The sequence below is a fragment of the Parambassis ranga genome, chromosome 21 (assembly GCF_900634625.1).
Source record: "Parambassis ranga chromosome 21, fParRan2.1, whole genome shotgun sequence".
Lineage (NCBI taxonomy): Eukaryota > Metazoa > Chordata > Actinopteri > Ambassidae > Parambassis > Parambassis ranga.
This window is the reverse complement of record NC_041041.1, coordinates 8,387,461-8,407,182: the sequence shown is the minus strand read 5'-3', so window position 1 is coordinate 8,407,182 and position 19,722 is coordinate 8,387,461. Positions and strand designations below refer to the sequence as shown.

General features: G+C 41.1%; 1 protein-coding gene across 3 annotated transcripts in view; it reads left to right on the top strand.

The window, feature by feature from the left end:
- The first annotated feature begins 3,226 nt into the window (after window positions 1-3,226).
- The window catches only part of raph1a (Ras association (RalGDS/AF-6) and pleckstrin homology domains 1a), a 38,045-nt gene continuing 21,549 nt past the window's right edge, over window positions 3,227-19,722 (top strand). For 2 of the 3 annotated variants that reach the window (XM_028393126.1, XM_028393123.1), the window contains exons 1-2: window positions 3,227-3,436; window positions 15,657-15,714. The gene's annotated coding sequence lies outside the window, so the exon portion shown is untranslated. The remainder of the gene's footprint in view (window positions 3,437-15,656; window positions 15,715-19,722) is intronic. The other variant, XM_028393124.1, reaches the window with a different exon arrangement.

Below are 19,722 nucleotides of genomic sequence, written 5' to 3'. Positions count from 1 at the left end.
GAAATGTGATGCAGCAGCGATCTGTGCATAGTGCTGTATGTCAGGCTCACCACAAGAGGTCAGCAAATACAAGCTCAAGTTCAGCTGCTGCTGTTTGAAAAGAGAGAGCACAGAATTTAAAGTGTACCGACAATTTTCACCATCAGATATCACTGAAAATGTTTCTTTATACAAAAGACATTTCATATAGGATGAAGTCAGTGAAATCCACAAACCATATTATAATAATACAAATATCTTGCCCTTGGTTAGGTAGAGTGTACTGATGTAGCTTCTGCTGAAGAGCAGCAGGTATCTGATCTCTTCACTGTCGCCCTTTACAGGTCTACAGTATGTACATAGTTGTTGCACTTGATGTGATGCCCACCTGACAGCTCAAAACAGTAACCCCCACATGCTATGTTTTAGTTTTAGCTGCAGCTAAATGCAGGTAGTTTTTAATGCTTTGTACTGTTAATACTTAATACTATTGATAGAGTATAAAAATCTACCTAGACATATTGAAATATTAAAGTCATGATGCAAATAGGAACACTTTTTGAAAGGGGTTAACCTGACAACAGTGAGTTGTGAAGTGAATCTTACTTAAAATATTTAACCAGATAATTTGAATTTAGAATTTCTGTGACTAAACTCCAGGTCCAGGATCTGACGCATCTAAAAACACACAGAGTCTTTTTGAAAGTTTTAATGTTGGTTAAAAATATCTAGAATTTCCGAAAAACAAAAGTGGTATCAATCTTCTTATCTAAGCATGTGACTCCAAGACTGCAACTCATCATTGTGCAATAACACAGAAACATTCTGTAGCTGAATGAGAAACACACTTCATGTGAGAAACCATTGAACACACAAATACACACTGAACATCTGTGCACCAGGACCTGACTGCATATGTTATTAAAACACAACAGACCATCATGTTTGAAAGTGTTACAGAGTGGTACATTTATTCAGTCTGTTTCTTTAAATGTGGCTGTGTGCTTTGTCTTGATCATTCTGGCTTCACAGTTGTTAAGGTGTTATTAGGTGTTAGTAATAACACATAATATTGTACATGCAGATTTTTTGAAAATTGTCCACACACATAAATGTAATAACACACTATAACTATAATTTTCAATTTGATTATTTACAAAAGTTAAAGTGAGTTAGAAAACATGGCAGCAGTAAAACAAAATCAGAGCTGGTATAAGTTTAGTGCTGTATGTCAGGCTCACCACAAGAGGTCAGCAAATACAAGCTCAAGTTCACATGCTGCTCTTTGAAAAAAGAGAGAACACAAAATTTAAAGGGTACTGACAATTTTCACCATCAGATATCACCAAAAATGTTTCTTTATACAAAGACATTTCATATATGGTGCAGTTCATACTGTCTTACCTGATTTTGTTTCTATATTTTCATTCTCCATTCAGACTAATATTATGAATTGCTTCGTGACATACACTATATATCACACACATGTAAAACTGTCCTTGCTGAGGACATGGGTATAGCCATATGTCAGGACATAGAGGGATGTCCTGACAGGCTCAGATGGTAATCTGTGCTGTGGGCTGGAAAGGTTGTGAGGGTGCTGAGATGTGACATTCAGATAAAACAATAAAACAATGTGATGGAAAATTTTATTTCCTGCTTCTATCACTGAACAGTTGTGAAGGGGGGGATGGCACTTCTACTGACGGCGCCTCCAGATTAGGGTCTCCCTGATCTGATCTGCAGCTCGTTGCCTCTCTCTCTCTCACACACACACTCACACACAGGGTTACAGCTGCAGCTTGTATCACCCCCTCTTCCTTCCTCTCTGCTCTCAACAGCCATCATTAAATTAAGAGATGCAGTTTTTTTTATTTCTAATTGTAAACGACGACTAAAACATGACGGTTCATATTCTTAGCTGTAGTATGCAGATGTTTCTGCATTTTTTTCCATCAGCTGTAAGATGTAATCTTTTTCACTAAAATGTGTTTTTTTAATAGTTATATTCTGTCGTTTTAAATTTGATATTTCAGATGTGGGATGGGAAAAAACCTATTTATGTTGCATTAACATATTCATCGTTATTGTATTAACATCCACTCTGACCACTAGAGGTCAGACTTTAGGGTACAAAGCGGCTTAAAATGGGACAAAATGCTGACTTAAAGAGTGTGTGTGTGAGAGAAAGACAGTCATACACGGAGACCCGTATATGTATGTATAGATGAAAAGAATATCTGTATAGAAAAGCGAACAGAATAGAATCGAATAGAATGACCTCATCAGGTCTGATTGGTCGAGTCTGATTTCAGGGTTGGGCAGGACAGGAAATAAAGCACCGGGAACGCGCAGGGCATGGATACGTGCACGCGCTGAGTTTTTTGGGATCCGGTGTAGCGCTAGAGATGCGTCAAGTCAGACTTTAGAACACCGGAAGTTAGACGCTTCCAGCGTCACAATAAAACAAATTTGAAATTTTTGTATTATTTTTTCCATTTCATTTCCAATAATAGTTAATTTATTAGAGGATATTGTAGATTCAATCCATGGTGTTAATGGGTAACAGGCCAAAATGTTGACCAGTATCCTGCAAACAATATTAGCTGTAATACAACTACTAGTGTTATTACTATTAGCGGTAGTGATAACAAGTCTAGTACTATTCTAGAATACTACAGTGAAGTAATATAGAGAATTATGCTAAGGAAAGAGACTGAAGCTAAAACATGTTGAGTTTGAATTATTGAAATAAACACTGCAAATGTGCCTGTATATATTTTTGTAGAATATTTTTGTTCTTGAGATGTTTTATATACTTATATAAATGTACATGTTTTACAAGTGTTAAGAGCATTTGATGTGTGCAGAGAATATGAATATGAATAAGAAAAATGAAAACCTAAGGGTTTTAATAAGGCTGTCGCACCATTTCTTGCTCGGGCCCTAATCATATTTCAGGGTGTACCCCGCCTCTCTGCCGTAGATAGCTGGGATAGGCTCCAGCTCCCTGTGACCCTGCACTGCAGGACTAAGCGGGTTCAGATGATGGATGGATGGATTTCATTGCTAAATGTAAAAATTAGAGGAAACAAAAAACTTAAAAACGTGTTACGTATTTGTCTTAAGTAAGTGTGTAATTTTTGAGCCTGTTTTGTCTGTGTTCCCTGCAGCATTGAGTGTTTTATTGTGAAAATCCGAGCCGGAAGTCGCGCCCTCGTCGCCTCCAGCCTGACTGCAGCGTAGCGGTGCTGGGATTCAGTGTGGCAGCAGGGAAATCACTGGAATCGGGGATATCTGGGAAAAGGGCAGTCGGCGAAACCCGGGACTAAACCGGCACATATCCCGGCGAAGCCTTGACCGTCTCACTGCGGAGCCTTCCCGGACGACACCTGTGCGCTGTCCCCCCGCTGCTGGCTGCGGATTTTCTCCCAGAAATCTCGCCTGTATCCGCACAGTAAGTGGCCCGATCCCGCTTCCTCACCTAAACGCATCTCTACACGGGCACTTTCTGCTGGCTGCGGATTAAAGCCGGGCCCGTTATTGTACTGCAGATGAAGAGCGGCTCTGCTTAATTAGCATCCGTTGCAATAAAAGCCAATTAATGCGGTGTGTGTGTGTGTGTGTGTGTGTGAGAGAGAGAGAGAGAGAGAGCAGAGAAAGGAGAAGGGGTGTGGGGGGGTGACACAGAAAACGACTAGCTTAATAGAGAATAGGCTTCCATTCACCCCAGCTGGTTATGTCTGAACACACACACACACACACTGATCCCTGCCTGTTGTGTGTGTTGTGTGTGTGTTCGGTGCGGTGTGAGAGCCGCAGGGCCTGCAGGGCTCAGAGTACCGGCCTGGATGCGCAGGTTCGCCGGGGACCAGCGGTTGACAGCGCCTCTCCAGCCGGAGGCCGGGTGTGCTGAGCGGACTCCGGCAAGGCGTGGCGTCCATATAGCATTACACATCTATGGGCGTGTTCCCCCGCAGCTGCCTCACAACTCACTTTGTCCACTTCAGTCACACTCCCTGCACAGATATGACCCCGTGGATACTACTCCATCATATTGTTCGGCACAAGCCTCTTGTAAAAGTCATTTAAAATTCAGCATCATTAGACATGCAGGCCTGCCATCTGTCTGTCTGTCTGTCTGTATGTCTGTCCTGCTGCGGGTTAACCTGTCTCACCACCTGGCCCTTCTGCCTGATGTCTGCAGGTGAACCTGTCTGGGTCACTAGGGAGAAAACATGGCTGGTCATGGTGAACATTTAGGTTGGTGCTTTACACGAATGAAACATGTCTCTGACTGTATTAGAGCAGCTTTATTACCCTTTCCAGCTGCTATAGGCTCTTGTTCCACAGATCTTACATCAGATCGGAGGCATTTTGTCTGTCATGGCATGAGGTTAGTCTTTTCAAAATGTGTGTTTTAAACCAAACAGAACTTAAAAAGGAAACAAAGTCATCAGATCAAACTGCTGTTACTATGCTTACTATTACTCCTCTGACCTTTTATGTAAACCGTGTCATGGTCTTTAAACAGCCTCACACAGCAATATTTATAACTGCTATGGGCACTGAAAACTGATGCCAGACCTCCATATGAGATGGGGTTGTGAGTAAGAATGTGTTGGGGAGCTGTGTCTCATTTCGGGAGCTGAATCCGTTAAAGGATGCTTGTACTGTTTAACTTACAGTGGTAGGAGTGTGTGTTTCAGTGCTGCAGTGTGTATTTGAGGCCCATCAGAGCTGAAGTGTAATCATTGTGACTGGAGAAATCCCACCTCCGAAAGTGTGGTGTGCAGCAAAGTGGGGCAGAATTCAGCATCTCCTGGTGCTGCTGAGGGGTTAACTGGAGTATAAAAAATCCTGATGCCCTACTTCAACTGAAGGCTGCTCTGACTGCAGCTGACCAGCCTGTGAACTGCAGGCTTCTGCATCCTTGATTAACTGCACTCCAGTCCCAGCGTGTGCCTGCACTGCTCTTCATAACGATGCATCTAATGCCAGTCAGGCAGTGTGACAGTTTCTTTCTGTGGATTTTGTAGCGGTGGCATTTCCTTTGATGCTTGTTGCAGTGTTTTTTTTTTTTTTGACAGCAGGAACCCAGTGCAAGGTGGTGGGAGTGTTTACAGGAACGACCCCCTTGTCAGCCTGTTTAGTGTTTGTGTTTCCTTTGCTATGTTGCACAGGGTTCCTTATAGGTTCAGAGCTCCAGTGCTTTTGACGTCAGACACCAACACTTTTATCTTAACTCAGGCAATCTTCGTAACTTTCCACACAGTAAGCAGATTTTGTGCATCATATGCTACATTTTATGGTATGCTGTTGTTTTCTGTCAGGGATAAAAGAAATCAGTGTTTTGCACAAATAGGAAATGACACTATAATATTTGTCAGTCACACTGTGACTCACACACACACAAAGCATATTTTGAGTTTGCATAAAAAAGAATGTATTGTATTTTTTCATATGGTACATGCATATTTAAACTATCTACAGTGAAAGTGTGTAGCCTGGAATGAGGACACGGCAAGATTCAGGGGATCTTTTCTGTTCCTTCGGGCATTTCCTCCAGCATAAAGTTAAAAAACATCTGTTTTTACAGTCTAAATATTATCAGGAAGTAGAAAGCAGATTGCTGTTAAATTAATGAGAAGATTCAAGCTTCCCAGAGAAACATCTCTGCAGTTTTTCCCTCTAGATCTGGACCAAGGATGTCAGCTCTAACCTCTGTGATCAAATCAGACCTCATCCAGAACCCTGTTCTGTGGTCATTAGAGATTCACTGTGGGAATTGGTGCATCTGCATTTGCAGGCTCAGAGGAGGCCTGACGTTGGCCTCTCTTTGCAGTCATCTTGTAAACATCAGTTACATCTGTATCAGCTGCTCTGCTGTAGTTTGTCAGTCTGCTGTCACAGACGACTGCGAGAGGTCAAACCGTGTCACCATCTGATGTTGTTGTTTTCCTCTCTCTCTCTCTCTCTCTCTCTCTTTCTCTGTCTCTGTCTGTCTCTGTCTCTCTCCCACGCCAAGTGTATGGAAAAGTCATCCCTTCTTCTCTCAGGAAATTCCTCCTCGTCCCAGGGGTGAGACAGACAGAGAGGGTGTGAAGGAGCTCCACAGCAGAGCTGCTGCAGGCCTCGCTTTCTTATTTACTGACATTTACTTTGTCGTTTCGGCCAGTGAGGGCAGCTCACCCCTGCAGAGGCATCTGAATTTCACGTCACTACTTAAAGTACAGCACTCCTGTGTGTAGTAGACGATAGTGCAGTGTTTTCTGCTGTGTCAGTGCTAAGGCACACACAACAGAATGGAGCTGCTTCATGCTTTTTCTGTCAACTGGTACTGGATACTAATAATAACTACATGGTTATAATATTCATTGTGAAGCAGTATGAGGTAGTATTACAGAACAATGAAGCTGGTTGGGTCTTTGCTCCTCGATTTGTGGCAGTGGCTGCTAAAGATGGCACAATTAGTTATCGTTTTGTTATAGCCTGGCTCAATAGTACAGGCCAGCTGAGATTATAATCAGATTGTAAACTTTCTAATGTATCACTACATGTTGAGTTTAGACCAAAATGTAAAATAGTCCCAGTATGATTATCATTGTTAGACATTTTAAGGTCACAGTGTTCTCAGAACAGGCTCTGATGACAACTGTGTTTTCACATTAAAGCTTCATTTGTATCTTCTTTGTTATGTTCATGTTCTCTGTCTGTGTGTGTTTATGACTGCATCAGTGTGTATGTGTGTGTCTATGACTGCATGTGTGTGTGTGTGATAAGAGTAAATGGTTTTCTGCTGTTTGTTGTTGAAACAGGCAACTGGCAGCTGAATGCAATGACTCAGCCAGCAGTGTGTGTCCCTCCCACACACACACACACACACACACACACACACACACACACACACACACTAACACACATACTAACACCCACATACACACTTGGTATTAATGGAGGATCCAGATGAGGTAACAGTACTCCAGTCCCCTCTGTGTCCCATCGGTTAACTGCTCTGTAAACTGAAGACAGTGGACCAGTGGACAAACAGTGAAATGTCCTGATGGTGTTTTCAGTACTTTAAATGTATTTTACCGGTATGTGTCAGAAGGAAGCCCCCCACACACCCCTCAGAGGTCAAAGGTCAGGGATTTCCTTCAGGAGGCTGGTGCTGATCTGAAGGACATTCCTGTCATACTTAAACACACTACTGGTTCTAAGTTTCTCTCAGTTTCAGTGTTTTGTTTGTTTTGTTTTGTTTTTAAATATAAAATAAAACTTTATTCTAATCTGAAGGTCCTGTGAGATTTTAATTCACACATTCTTCTAATCTTGGAGGTATTATCCGATCAAAGAAAATGTAACAGATGCAAAAACCCTTTCAAACATTTCAGATGCTTGCTGCTGAACACAGTCATTTAATGCCCAGTTATTTAAAGCAACTAAATTTATAGAAGATAAATAATTTTGCACTGAGAAACTATACCTTCTAAATATAGTAACTTCATAGCTTTATGTTTGAGGAGACAGAAGTGTTTGTGTGGATCAGCTGTGGCAGGAAGCTTTGTAGAACTTCCTTCATCTCCAGCAAGAACAAAAAGTTCAAATTCAGTTTTCAGCTGTGTCTTTCTTTAATTCCATACAGATGTAGAGTCATGCTGGCTGCTGTTACAGCATGGCCCACGTTCTTGGAAAATTTAATCTCATTTCTTCTTCTCTTCTTTTTTTTTTTATTCTTTTATTTTTCCCTTTCGTGTTTATTCTCAGAGCTGCATTAGTCTGGCCAAGCCACTCTCTTTCTCTCTCTCTTCTGGTTTTGTCTGTCTTTGTCCCTCAGCCCTTATGGAGATCCAGGGGCAGGCTGTGCAGCTGGGAATCAGGACTGTCATTTTGACTGCACTCAATGGAGGCTGACATAGTTTCACTTGTTTTTAAAGCTTGCCTGAGGAGCACACTGCAAGAAGCATTCAAATATGTTACTTAAGATTCAAATTCAGGAAAACTTTAATGGCCAAGGCAGCACAATGGGATTCGGTTGGCTCTCAAAGGGGAAAATTACACAACAGAAGCTGAAGCCATTATTATTCAAGGTCTGCAACTGAAATAAAATGTGTTTTTAAACTAAATTCTTTAACAGTCAAAAGTTTTACCGATTAAACATCAACGTTTGGTCCACCACTATTAACTTCCCCAAACAGCTGCATAGTAACAGTCTCCATGATGATTTTATAACCTGGTAGACATAAACAATGCTACAGTAGCTGTGTTTTTCAGACAGTCGGTGGGAGACTTCCTGTTTATTATGACACGCTGCACCTACTAAAATAAAAATAATTCTCAGCGTTTTAGAAACACGATAAAAAGAAGGTCAACATTAATGCTGCCAAACTCATACTGAAGTTTTGTGATTACAGACAGAAAGAGTTAGCACAGAAGCAGTGCTAATTACACCCTAAGCTCTGCCACACAGACTTTTGAGTCTGATGTTATTATAAAGTGTGTATGTGTGAGAAGGTGAAACAAAGTGAGAGTGGGTTTGAGGTTTGTCAGTTGGTTGGTTGGCTTGGTTTGAAGTAACTGTTGACACAGGAAGTTGTGTGTGTGTGTGTGTGTGTGTCCACTGGCTTGAAGAATGTGTTGATACTGTAAACCTGTCATATGAAGAGAGAAAAGGGCAGGCAGTGAACCTGTGTGTTAATATTATGACTATGCCTGGAACAGCTACTGTTTTTCTGGCTCTTCTATATGTGAAAACGCACACACACTCACACGTGAAGCCAGTCCAGACAAAACCACAGCTACCTTTCACATCCAGACAGCTCTCCGGTAGAGATGGAAAGTATGTGAGCCCTCTGTCTGTCTGCTTTTCTGTGTGTGAATCAAATTTGGCTGATGATACACTGAGGTTCATGCTGCTGTCTCAAAGCACCATCAACCTACAGAACAGTGGCAGGCCTATAGTAAATAATACAATACTCATTGTGAAAAATTGAATAGGAATTTTAAATGAGATTTAATCCTGGTTGACTTTTGAAATGGGAGCAGCCGGCTCGAATCCTCTGACTGGTTTGGAAAAATGCATGCATGGAAAGAATAGCTGAGGTGTATACTCGCCTTAGAGCTACTGTGTAGGTGTCTTTCAGCAAAGAAACAGTCTGCCCACAACTCTGTTAAAAACAGATTCAGACCCTGTTCGGCACTTAAGTGTATGTTTTGCCTTCCTGTGGTGAACTAGCCAAGATATCATGTCCAGATATTTCCAGCAGGCCCAGAGGAGTAGAGTAGAGTGTATAAGTAGAGCTGTACTGATAACAGTATGAGCAAAATGCCTGATACTGCCTGACATGCATGTACTGGCATCAGTGAGTACATCAGGCTGTTCACTAATAGCTAACTAACTTGAGGTCTTGCCTACTGATTGGCTGATAAGATTTTAACTTGAACATGAAGTGACTGGTTTCAGGTCTTTGTTTATGTTAGTTCAAATGACGCATGTTGGAGGTGTGAGAGTGTGATCACCACTCTGAAAACTGCTCTTTGAAATCAATGAGTAAAATCAGATGTGGGCAGAAAGTCAGATTTCTGGAGCCAGGGTGAAAAACATGTGAGCCCTGTCATCAAATATATTGACAGCCTGTGGCAGGTATGCGTCCATTTTAATGCACACATTAGATAATTCGTGCCAGAAAAGGTGGGGGCAGACATGCTCCATATGTTATAGAAATGAACTTCACAATGGCAAGGTCAAGCTGGGCTGTTCACTGAGGACTTGTCAGAACTGGAGTTGATGGTTTTTAGCTGAGTCAGACTCAGATGTTCTCTCTCTACTCTGTTATTATACTATAAGCCCCATGTGTCATTTCTGCATGTGGGTCTATGTGTCTGAGCAGGTTTTTTTTCAGTAGTGAGGTGTTGTTTTATGATTTCTGCCCATCTAACAGAGCTTGCCTGTCTGTGTGTGTTTGTATGAATACGACATTCAGAAACACACCTTCTGTCATTGTTTGTTCACTCTCTTCCTGGTTTGCTCACATGTTGAAAAGGTTGTCAATGGTTTCTACTGTGGATGTTGTTTCTGGCAGGAATCATTTCAACTGAGGACACAGGGACGTTGGAAAGTTTTACTTTAATCACACTGTGAGGCATTCAGCTTTGGGTGTCACTGTGTGTGTGTGAAAGGAAAATTCTACTGGTGTTATAGGAGCTAAAACTGGACTGTTTGTACGGGTTTATTTGTAATGTCAGCAGTGTTTTGAATAAAGGAGGTGGCCGGATGAATGGAGCTAAATCATTTATGGAAGAGTGGGAAAAGATTCTGACCATATTTAACAGGTTTTGAATTGGAAGCAGTTGTGTCTTTGTTACATTTCCTTCAGAATTAAATTTAATAAAGGCCAGAGGCAATCTTGAGTCTTGGATTATGCAGATGGAGTGAATGATGTCAGCTTTAAAGGATAAAATGTTAGGCTTAGACTCGTGTGGAGATGTCAAGAGTCCAGTAGGAAGAGGTAGAATTGAGTGTCATCTGCATAGCTGTAGAAGTGATTCTGTGATAATACAGCCAGGTAAGAGAAGCAGAGAGCTAAAGATGGAGCCTTGAGGAACACCAGCTGTAAAAAACTAATCTCAAAAGTTAGAAAAATAGATGTGAACTAGCTAAAGTGACTGGGTTGAACTTGAGTTTATCATGCTGGATTCTTGCTGGATTCATTTGCTCACAAGTCGATTTTCCAGGCTTCTAGCTGGTGGTTTAGTGTCCTGTCATGACTGGCAGTTATGGTCATGTGACAACAGCTGTTGGTTCATAAACATTTTGGTGTTAGTAAGAGTGCATTTTATACTCATATTTTTCTGACAAAAATGAGCAAAATCTAGTTATTAGATGTGCTAACTGCTACTTGCTAGCTTTCCAACATCCTCACCAGTCCTTATTTGGTTAAAATAGCTTGTGACTGAGTGACTGACAGATAGTTCATCCAGTTAGTGGTGACTGATTCTTTTTAAGCGCCTGTCTGTTCATGCCGGTTCTGATGCAGTCAGCCTAATCAACCATTCTGTATTTCTTGCTCATCTTCCTCCTCTTTCTCTTCCACCCACCGATAGTTTAACCCAGTAGCTCACTGACCTGGTATTGAGTGTATGAGACGGTGTTCACTCTCTGTGTGTGTCAAAGCAGCAAAGCAGAGTGCTGTGATTCTTCCTGACAGTTCTGCAGTGCGACCAACTGCACCGCAGCAATGCGAGACCTGTGTGTGTGTGCATCCTGTCATGCTTAAAGTTATCTTGTTTTTTTTCAGGTTCTCCCTGTGTTCGAGCAGGTTTGTTATAATAGCCACCCTTCAGATGTCAGTGTGCAGATGCATGCTGAGAAGGTATTGCATCCTTTTTCTGTGTCTCTTGACACATTTGCAAGTAATACAAACTAGCTAAAAATGACCCTGTCCTGTTCATGATTGTCTTGCCACAGTTAGTAGCCATTTAAAATAAGGGGAAAATTGCTCTGCTTACAATGTGTGACTTTTATCTTAGTTTTCTACAATTGATTAATTTAATGTTAATGACAGAATTTCTGACTCTTGGAGAGAGGAAAAAAAACACATAGGACCCCTGTGGAAATATTGTGCAGATATTTGGTGTGTCAGCAGCCTACCATGCCAGATTTGATGTAGAGGAAATGTCATGACACATCTGCCTGCAGTGTGGATGCCTGCTTACTTCCTGAAACGTTAATGTTTTTCACCCAGCAGTTACAAAATCAAACATGTGAGACTGTGAACCTGAACATGAATCTGTCATTTAAATCTGCCTCAGCAAGGAAGTTGTTTTTTTTTTCCACCAATTTATTTTTAAAGTTACATTTTCACATTTTTCAGATTAATACTGAACTGTACCATTTCATCTGATTTAACCTGACTTACACTGCCGCTAGCCTGTGCCCCATTTGAATATGAAAACATGCTGCAGATTTAACCCCAGGGTGTGTGTGTGTGTGTGTGTGTCAGCGCAGTAGTCCGTGTAAGATAATGCATGTGGTAATGTGACCTGACGGCTTGTCTGGGAAGGCCTGTGTGTGCTGGTTACCAGGCAGACCAGTATGCAGCTTAGCAGCATGGCGCTGTGGCTCAGACTGGGTTGAGGGTTTGAGTCCTGCTTGACAGAGATCGAGTACACATAACTGTGATTCCTAGCGTCAGAGGTTCTGCGGCCTTCAGCTGCCGTAGACTAAACTGTCTGCTGACATGAGACAAGCTGTTCTAAATAGGTGTGCAGGGGGCATGTACCACCCCATGCTTTTTAGTTGCCAGTAGGTCTTTCTGTAAGCGAGGAAACTCAGTGACATACAAGGCAAAGCTATGAAATTAGATCTATATTTAATGCAAGGAAGGGGTTTGTGTGTTTTGCATTATTTTACTCAACCACCATTCATCATATCAATTTTACACTTGATGAGGAAGAGCACTGTCAAGCTTGAAGAAATTTTCTTCATCATGTTTTAGTAAAAAATTATGTTTTGTTACACTACACACAGTCAGATGAGCCACACAGCACAGGCAGGGAGGTCCATGGTGGCCTCAGGCTTAGGATTCTGGAGTGTCCTTTGAGGACTGCAACCTCTTTAACCTCTTCTTGAACAACTAATGGATGATTTCCAGTGACATGTCAGCAGAAAACTGAAGAATAAATAAATAATAGTGGACGATTTTACATTGAAGTGAAAAATGGTAATAATGTTAATGAGGTAATTTGTAATCTTGAACTTCTGGGTGAATATCAGGCATGACATCTACACCATAAATTGTTTTGTTGTTGTTGTTGAAGATACGCCTTTATCCTCTGTGGCTAATTTAGCATATTACCTGTATTAGTTCTGGTACATTGTCAGCTGTTCACTTTTTGTTGGTTGTTTGGATGAGCATTTCTTAGGAAAGCTGCAAGCAATAGACCCATTCTGCACAGTCATGCTTGGAACACCCACTGCACTGAGACTAATGCTGCGTTGACTTATGTAAGCTCAGTCCTGCTACTTTACAGCCACACCCTGTTTCCTCAGTCCCTTACCATAACCTTAATCATCACAACTCAATGACTAAAATAAACCAAGCCTGAATTTTAACTCAGATTCAACACAACTTTCCATCTTTATTCTTATGTATCTGTGAACTCATGTTTTCCCATGTATGTGAAGATGAATGAACCGTTGCAGTTTGAGCACTTTGCATACTACATGCATTCTCAAATAACTTCAAATGTTGTGTTATGAATAATATGATCAGTTGTGTAACTGAACTGTTGACCTGCAGAACAGATTTGGACTCACAATGAGGCATTTACTGGCATTAGGATTTTTAAAAAGGGCAAACCTGGTTTTGGTAGTATACTGTAGTCTTTTATAGTGCCAGCTTCCATTTCCTGTTCCCTCTTTTACCCCCAAATCAACATTACGTGCAGCTACAGCTCCTGACCTTCAGACTGCACCTAACAGTGCAGTGATTATGATTACTGTAGGTTCCACTTCTCAGTGACCTCGTGGCCATGAGGTAAGATGTGGCATAGCTACACTGGACAAAACACAGCAGAGACCTGGACGGAGCATGAATGGAAACTTATGTCATCGGGATGATTAAACTCTCAGTAATGTCTTTATTCTTTCAATTAAATGTCTCAGCTGAAATCCTGACATTATGCAGGCTGTTAACACTGCCGTCTTTTTAAATCATATCATTATGAGTGAAAGAATGCAGAGGTAAAACTTTTGTTTTCCGAATTTAAAGCCTCTGTTTTGGCAGGCTGTGGTGTTTCATAATGCTCATCGTCAACCTGCCGAGCTTCAGCTTTATAAAACCTCTGCCAACATGACACAGAATTACACAATAAAAACATTCAAGATAAGAAAATCTACTTAAAACAAGCTGCCAGCGGTGACCTAGAAAGGATGCTAGAACAACTAGGAAAGGTTTGCTGTGAAGCATAAAAAAACTAGTGTTGCTAGAAAGTGTTTTGCTGTTTTCATTTATTATATTTAGAGAAATACAGCCTCTACACTTTCACGTGTTAATTCAATATTTTGTGATATTTCCAGGCTATTATTGACAAGGCCTTTGCTTCTCCTGTTACCACACTTGACCAACAAAGGGCTCAAAACATTATGAGTTATTGGGAAAGTCTGATTCAGTGATGTTCAATGAAAGAAACCCACAAAAGAATGATATTTATAGAATTAAGAAACAATCATTTAACCACAGTCAAGGCAGATTGGCTCTCTAATCACTTCAGAGCAACAGTATGTGTTGAGAGTAGACAGGCAACCACAGGCTGTTTGAAACACTTATTAGCTGATTCTAATTCTTTCTTGGTAATCAAGGGATGAGGAACTATTTTAAATGACACATCAGTTCTGGTAGAGGATGGGAGTGTAGAGGAAAAACTGTGTGGCACAAACACAACAATCCATCCACACACACACACACACATACACACACACACACACACACTGTATGCTGTATGCTGAGTGTAAATCATCACTTAATAATTTTATTACTATAGCAACTCCTACTGGTGCAATTGCACCCATTTATCCACATTATAGTATCAATCCCACAATGCAATGCACTGCAGAGATCAGAAGAACTTAAATCTCAAAAGCCACTTAGTCCTTCAAAAGCATTCATTTCAGGAGCGAACAGGAAGTGCTAAAATCCACTTCATACTCTTATCACACAACCTTAGTTACAGATTTTTTGTCAAATTTTTTAATTGGAGATACATTAATGTATTCAATTGCATTCTGTGTTGTAAGCAAAGCTCTTAAATGGTACATGATGTTGGAGAAGTAAAATGCGTTCACTGTTTCTGAAGTTAGTAAAAACGTTCTACATGTTGGTGTGTCCCTGAACAGTTATTGAGCTCTCCAGGTTTAGTTGAAGGTCAGTCAGTGATGCGCTGATGTGCCCATGAGCAGTGTTCTGGTAGAAAGCAGATAACTGCGTGTTTGTCCCTACAACAGCGTTCTTGTTGTTTCAGCTATCAGCTACTGATCACATGAGAACGACTAATGATCTTATGCAAGCAAGGATTGGTTTGTGTGTGTGTGTGTGTAATGTTTTCCTGCGAATGTGAAGTGTTGACATTTTTATGTATTTGTAGAGAGATGACACATGCACACACACATGTGACAAATGAGTAATGCTTCCTGCACACTCAACAACATGTGTGTGTGAGTGTATAAATGAATACATTATAAAGTAATCACACAGCATGAAGGAGATTTTAGTGATTGATGTGGTGGATAAAATGTGGTGAAAGGACACAGTGTGCGGCTGTAAAGGAGACCAGTGGGCCAGCAGAAAGCGGTTGTAGTAGTGTACTTTAAATATTGTGTCTCCTCAGTTATTTTTAGGTCATACACATCCAGTCTGCTCAGCGTGGCAGAAACACACAGTAGTGCCACCTGCTGACAGTACATTTGGTGTGTGAACAGCTGTGTGTGTGTGTGTGGAGGATGTGATGTTTTGTCACATTTTCCAACAGTTTAAATTCTTCTCTATACAAAAAAGAAGCTGATGCTTATGAATTCATCCTAGCATGAAGATTAATTGTTCCTTTAAAACCACAGCTATGTCAGGAAACATTCTAATGTTCTGCATAATAACACATTTTCTGTCTGTGTGTCTCTGCAGACTGAATCCATCCCTTCTGCACTGTGTTGAGCTGGACTGAGCTGTTAGCAGACCAAAGGTAATCGGCATTAAAATACACAAGTTTAACGTTATCTTTCTATATTTGTGCTGCTTTGAGATTGTCAGAATTTGTTAGTGTTTAGTTTATTTGGCACAGTTCAACATGGGGACAGTTTTGCCGTCATGTTTGGAATTAGCCAAGCCTGTTTTGACTTTTTCGGTAATTGTTGTCTGTTGGAAGGACAAGGCAGTGCATTCTCATAAATACTGTATGTAAGTGTGAGTAAAAGATGAAGATATGATGAAAGATGAAGAAGATAAAAGTGAAAACATGTTCAGAGAAAACAGAAAAAACACCTTTGCTCCATCACCCCATGCTACATGTTTTTCAGCCCACTGGCTTCTCTTTGAAATGTCAGCTAAATGAGACTTGTCGCTGCAAACAGCAACTCCAGCAGCTGTCCTTACCCGGTACATGGCAGCTCTGCACAGCTCTCCTCACCGACATTTTAGCGCTGAACAATTAGTCATGATTTTGGCTTCTTGCAATTAAATGCATGCTTCATCAAATCAATAAGCACACCAAGTGTCTGAGCCTACCTAAGTCGCTGCATGGCCACATATTTGCATCTGCAAATGGCATGTGTTCCCTCTGTGCTCTCTGAATCCATGCATGACAGCTGTTCAATTCCTGATCACAATCAAACCAGAGAGGAGACTCACTTTTGGCTACGTATTGTTTTACTTGACTCATACCAATGCACTCATTTATTCTGCCATTTCCTTGATAAAATATTAATATGTGTACTTCAAGACACTGATTCTGACTGTACATCTTTTCTACATCTCAAAGGCTTCCCTTTAACTCTTGTTCTGGGTCATTTTAGCTATGCCCCCTAAAATATATAACAGTAATCTTCTTACTTTTGGCTGCCTAATTGCTGTCATTAATGTTTTGTGTGTTCGTTCTGTGTTTTAATGTTATTTTCATCTGCTGTGGGAAAGGTTTTAGCTGACAAATGCCTGGGGACATAGTATATAGCATTTATAATTATCCTCACCGTGTTCATAGTTGAGGCAAACCCAAACTACAGCGTGCTACTATATTAACATACTGTACTGTACATCATGTATCCAGTTATAATAAGGTTGGAAAATGTTGTAGCGGTCTCTAGTATCAATGTTCTTTTACTGGTCAGGAATATTTACCCACAAAGGATCTAACATGCGATTAATCAGTCACTCTGCTCTTATGGGCTTCTGTATTCTTGGCCTTCATCTCATTGAGCTCTGTGGAAAACTGAATATCTCTGTGGCTCTAACATTTAGCCACAGCCCGTTTGGATAAATCTGTGGTCGAAGTAATTCCTCATTCTACGTAACAGCCTGCAATGTTTTTTGTCTAAATAGTGGAACGTGGCTGGATATAATATGATTGGGGTGTTGAACTTTTATTTGTTTTCATGAGAGTCAGGTTTCTTTGCTGCCTCCTGGATTGCATTATTTTTTATTTTAACCTCATGCTTTCCAGTCAACTTGTGCCAGATTTTCTAGCGTGTGCCTCTCTTCTTTTCTATGTGTCAATTTGACTTCTTGAGGAGTCATTAGAGATACGGTTTATAGTAGTTTTTTTGTTTTTAAGCTCAGAGAACATCCACAAGTCTTCAAACTTATCATCACACAGAGATGTATCTGTTCCGATCTACTTCCATTACCTGAACTTTATCTTGACCAATGACCAATCGATAGAACTTCTTTCTCACCACCTGAGTCAAAATCAAAAATGTGGTGAGAAAGCCATTGATGATATCAGCCCAAGCAGTGGATTTATATGCTCTATGTATGTGTACAGAGAGAAGAGGTTTGGAGTTGATTTGGGAACACTTAGTTGGGAATGTTGGTTTTTCCTAAAGATCACACAGTGTGTTCTTACACTGTGTGCGTGTGGGATGCTGCCCTGTTATCATTCAGATTTGCAGTAAGTTTAGCTGCACACACACACACACAGCTGCAGCACTGGTAGTTGTGATCATGTCAAAGGTGGTGTGTGTGTGTGTATTTAAATGTAAATATACACATAGTGTGTGTGGTTGATGGTGGTTGTGAAGGAGTGGCTTGTGTTTCTGTGCTTATTACAAGGAGCAAAGTTTGGCTTTGGCAGTGTACAGAAAAGTAAAAATATACAGTGATGTCATGATGAATGAAGCTGTGAGTAAAATCTCACAGTGTGTGTTAAAAATCACTCATTAGTTTTAATGCGTCAGTCCACGGGGAATCCTTTAACAAACTGACTGATAACAGACTTCTTCTTATCACATTGAGTTGAATACCAGAGAAGATCAGGTTGGATCTGTCAGAGGATTCATTGTAGGTGACAGCAAGTCTTCCACAGGTTCCACTGTAGCTTAGACATTGGAACGTTGGTCATTGTGTGGTCATGACAGAAATGCAGCTGTTGGGGATCTTTTCTTGACTTTGACAAATAACAGCTGACACTTGCATTTTCTTGAGTTAACCAACCATGAAGGTGACCTAAAGAGCTGCAACAGGTTCATGTGCCATAATCAGCAGAAATTCTGATCATGGCATAACAGGCTTTCAGGCCAAAATATACCCAAAAAAACAAAAGCTCCTACCCTGTAAATACACCATTTTATTTTAGTTGACAGTTTGATGTATCCTCTGGCGCCACCCTCAGATAGATTTTCACCCCTGTTGCGGTAAGCTCTTGGCCTCCACTTTCCATCCCTCATGTAGCACATGATGGATGTGTCACCTCAGCTTTCAGCCTCCATACAGAGGGCAACAAACCTGCATCACCATCTCTTAATCCATCCACGGTAAATCCATTGAGTTGTACAATGGAATCAACTTCCTGCCTGCTGCTTCTTGTTTGTTTCTTTAGGATCAAAAATAGAACTCATTTGTTCTGTATGAAGCTGGAACACACCAGTGTGTGTGTGTGTATTCAGTCAGTATCATGTTACATGGCGGCAGCTGGGCACCCCTGGGATCTGCTGGGTCTTAACTTAGGGGTTCAAATGCATTCAGATACACAATGATACATGTGTGTATCTCTTTGTATTGTTGATTAAATAGCGTCAAATATGAAAGGCTACATAAGTAAAATGCAGCTGGGTAAAAGTAAAGCAGCACTCTTTCTCTCTTAGTCTGTATTAATCTCCCTTCCTTGTATTGAGAGACAGAGGCAGATGTTGGATATGAAAAAGGAAATGATGTAATCCCTGCTGCAGGTCTCAGGGGAAGTGATATCATTGTTGCTGGATCAGCAGGCGGCTCCCCCTTCCTCCGCCTCCCTCCTTTCTTCTTCCTGTGTGATACGAGCACAACACTACATAACTGTATTCACAGGTCCAATACAAAAACAAAGCATCCAGGTGAATCTGTGCCTGTCTTACAATTGATTGAGGTTCAGAGGTTACTGAAAGAAGTCTGACGTGATGATAGAGCAGAACGCTGCTGCCAGCTTCCTGTGCTGCCATGCATTGACACAGGGACAGTGCTGGAGAGCGGGGCCAACATTTAGTAAACTGAGTCTGGTGTTAGTGGTCCAACATATGACAACATATGTGTGAGAATGTGTGTTGTCTGGGCATCATACTGTGGAAAGTTTGGCGTTTGCACCAAGCAGCAACCCTCAGGGCCTGAAAATAGGCATCAGTTCCACCGTGTCAAAACTGCAGTTCCTTGAGTGGCCACTTGAGCTTCGCAAAAGAAATTGTCAGTATCTTTCCCAACTTGTAGATTTCCTCTCTGCAAACCCAAACTTGTGTCATAATTTCTGGTGTGCTTATTAAAGGTTGCTTGTGTTGTTCTTGTGTTGAATCCATCTGATACATTTCCACAGCATGTGAGCCATAACACAGGTCTCCTCTATGAAAGAGAGGGCAGCATGTATGAAACAGTTTCACTGCAGAGTCACTGTCGGACTTGGCTGGTAGCCGTATAGGCCTCACGCAAACAGACACAGACCGGCTAGCTCCTATAATTGATCTCACAGTGTGAATCCTTGGCCTAATTATGTATCCTGGCAAGATACACACAC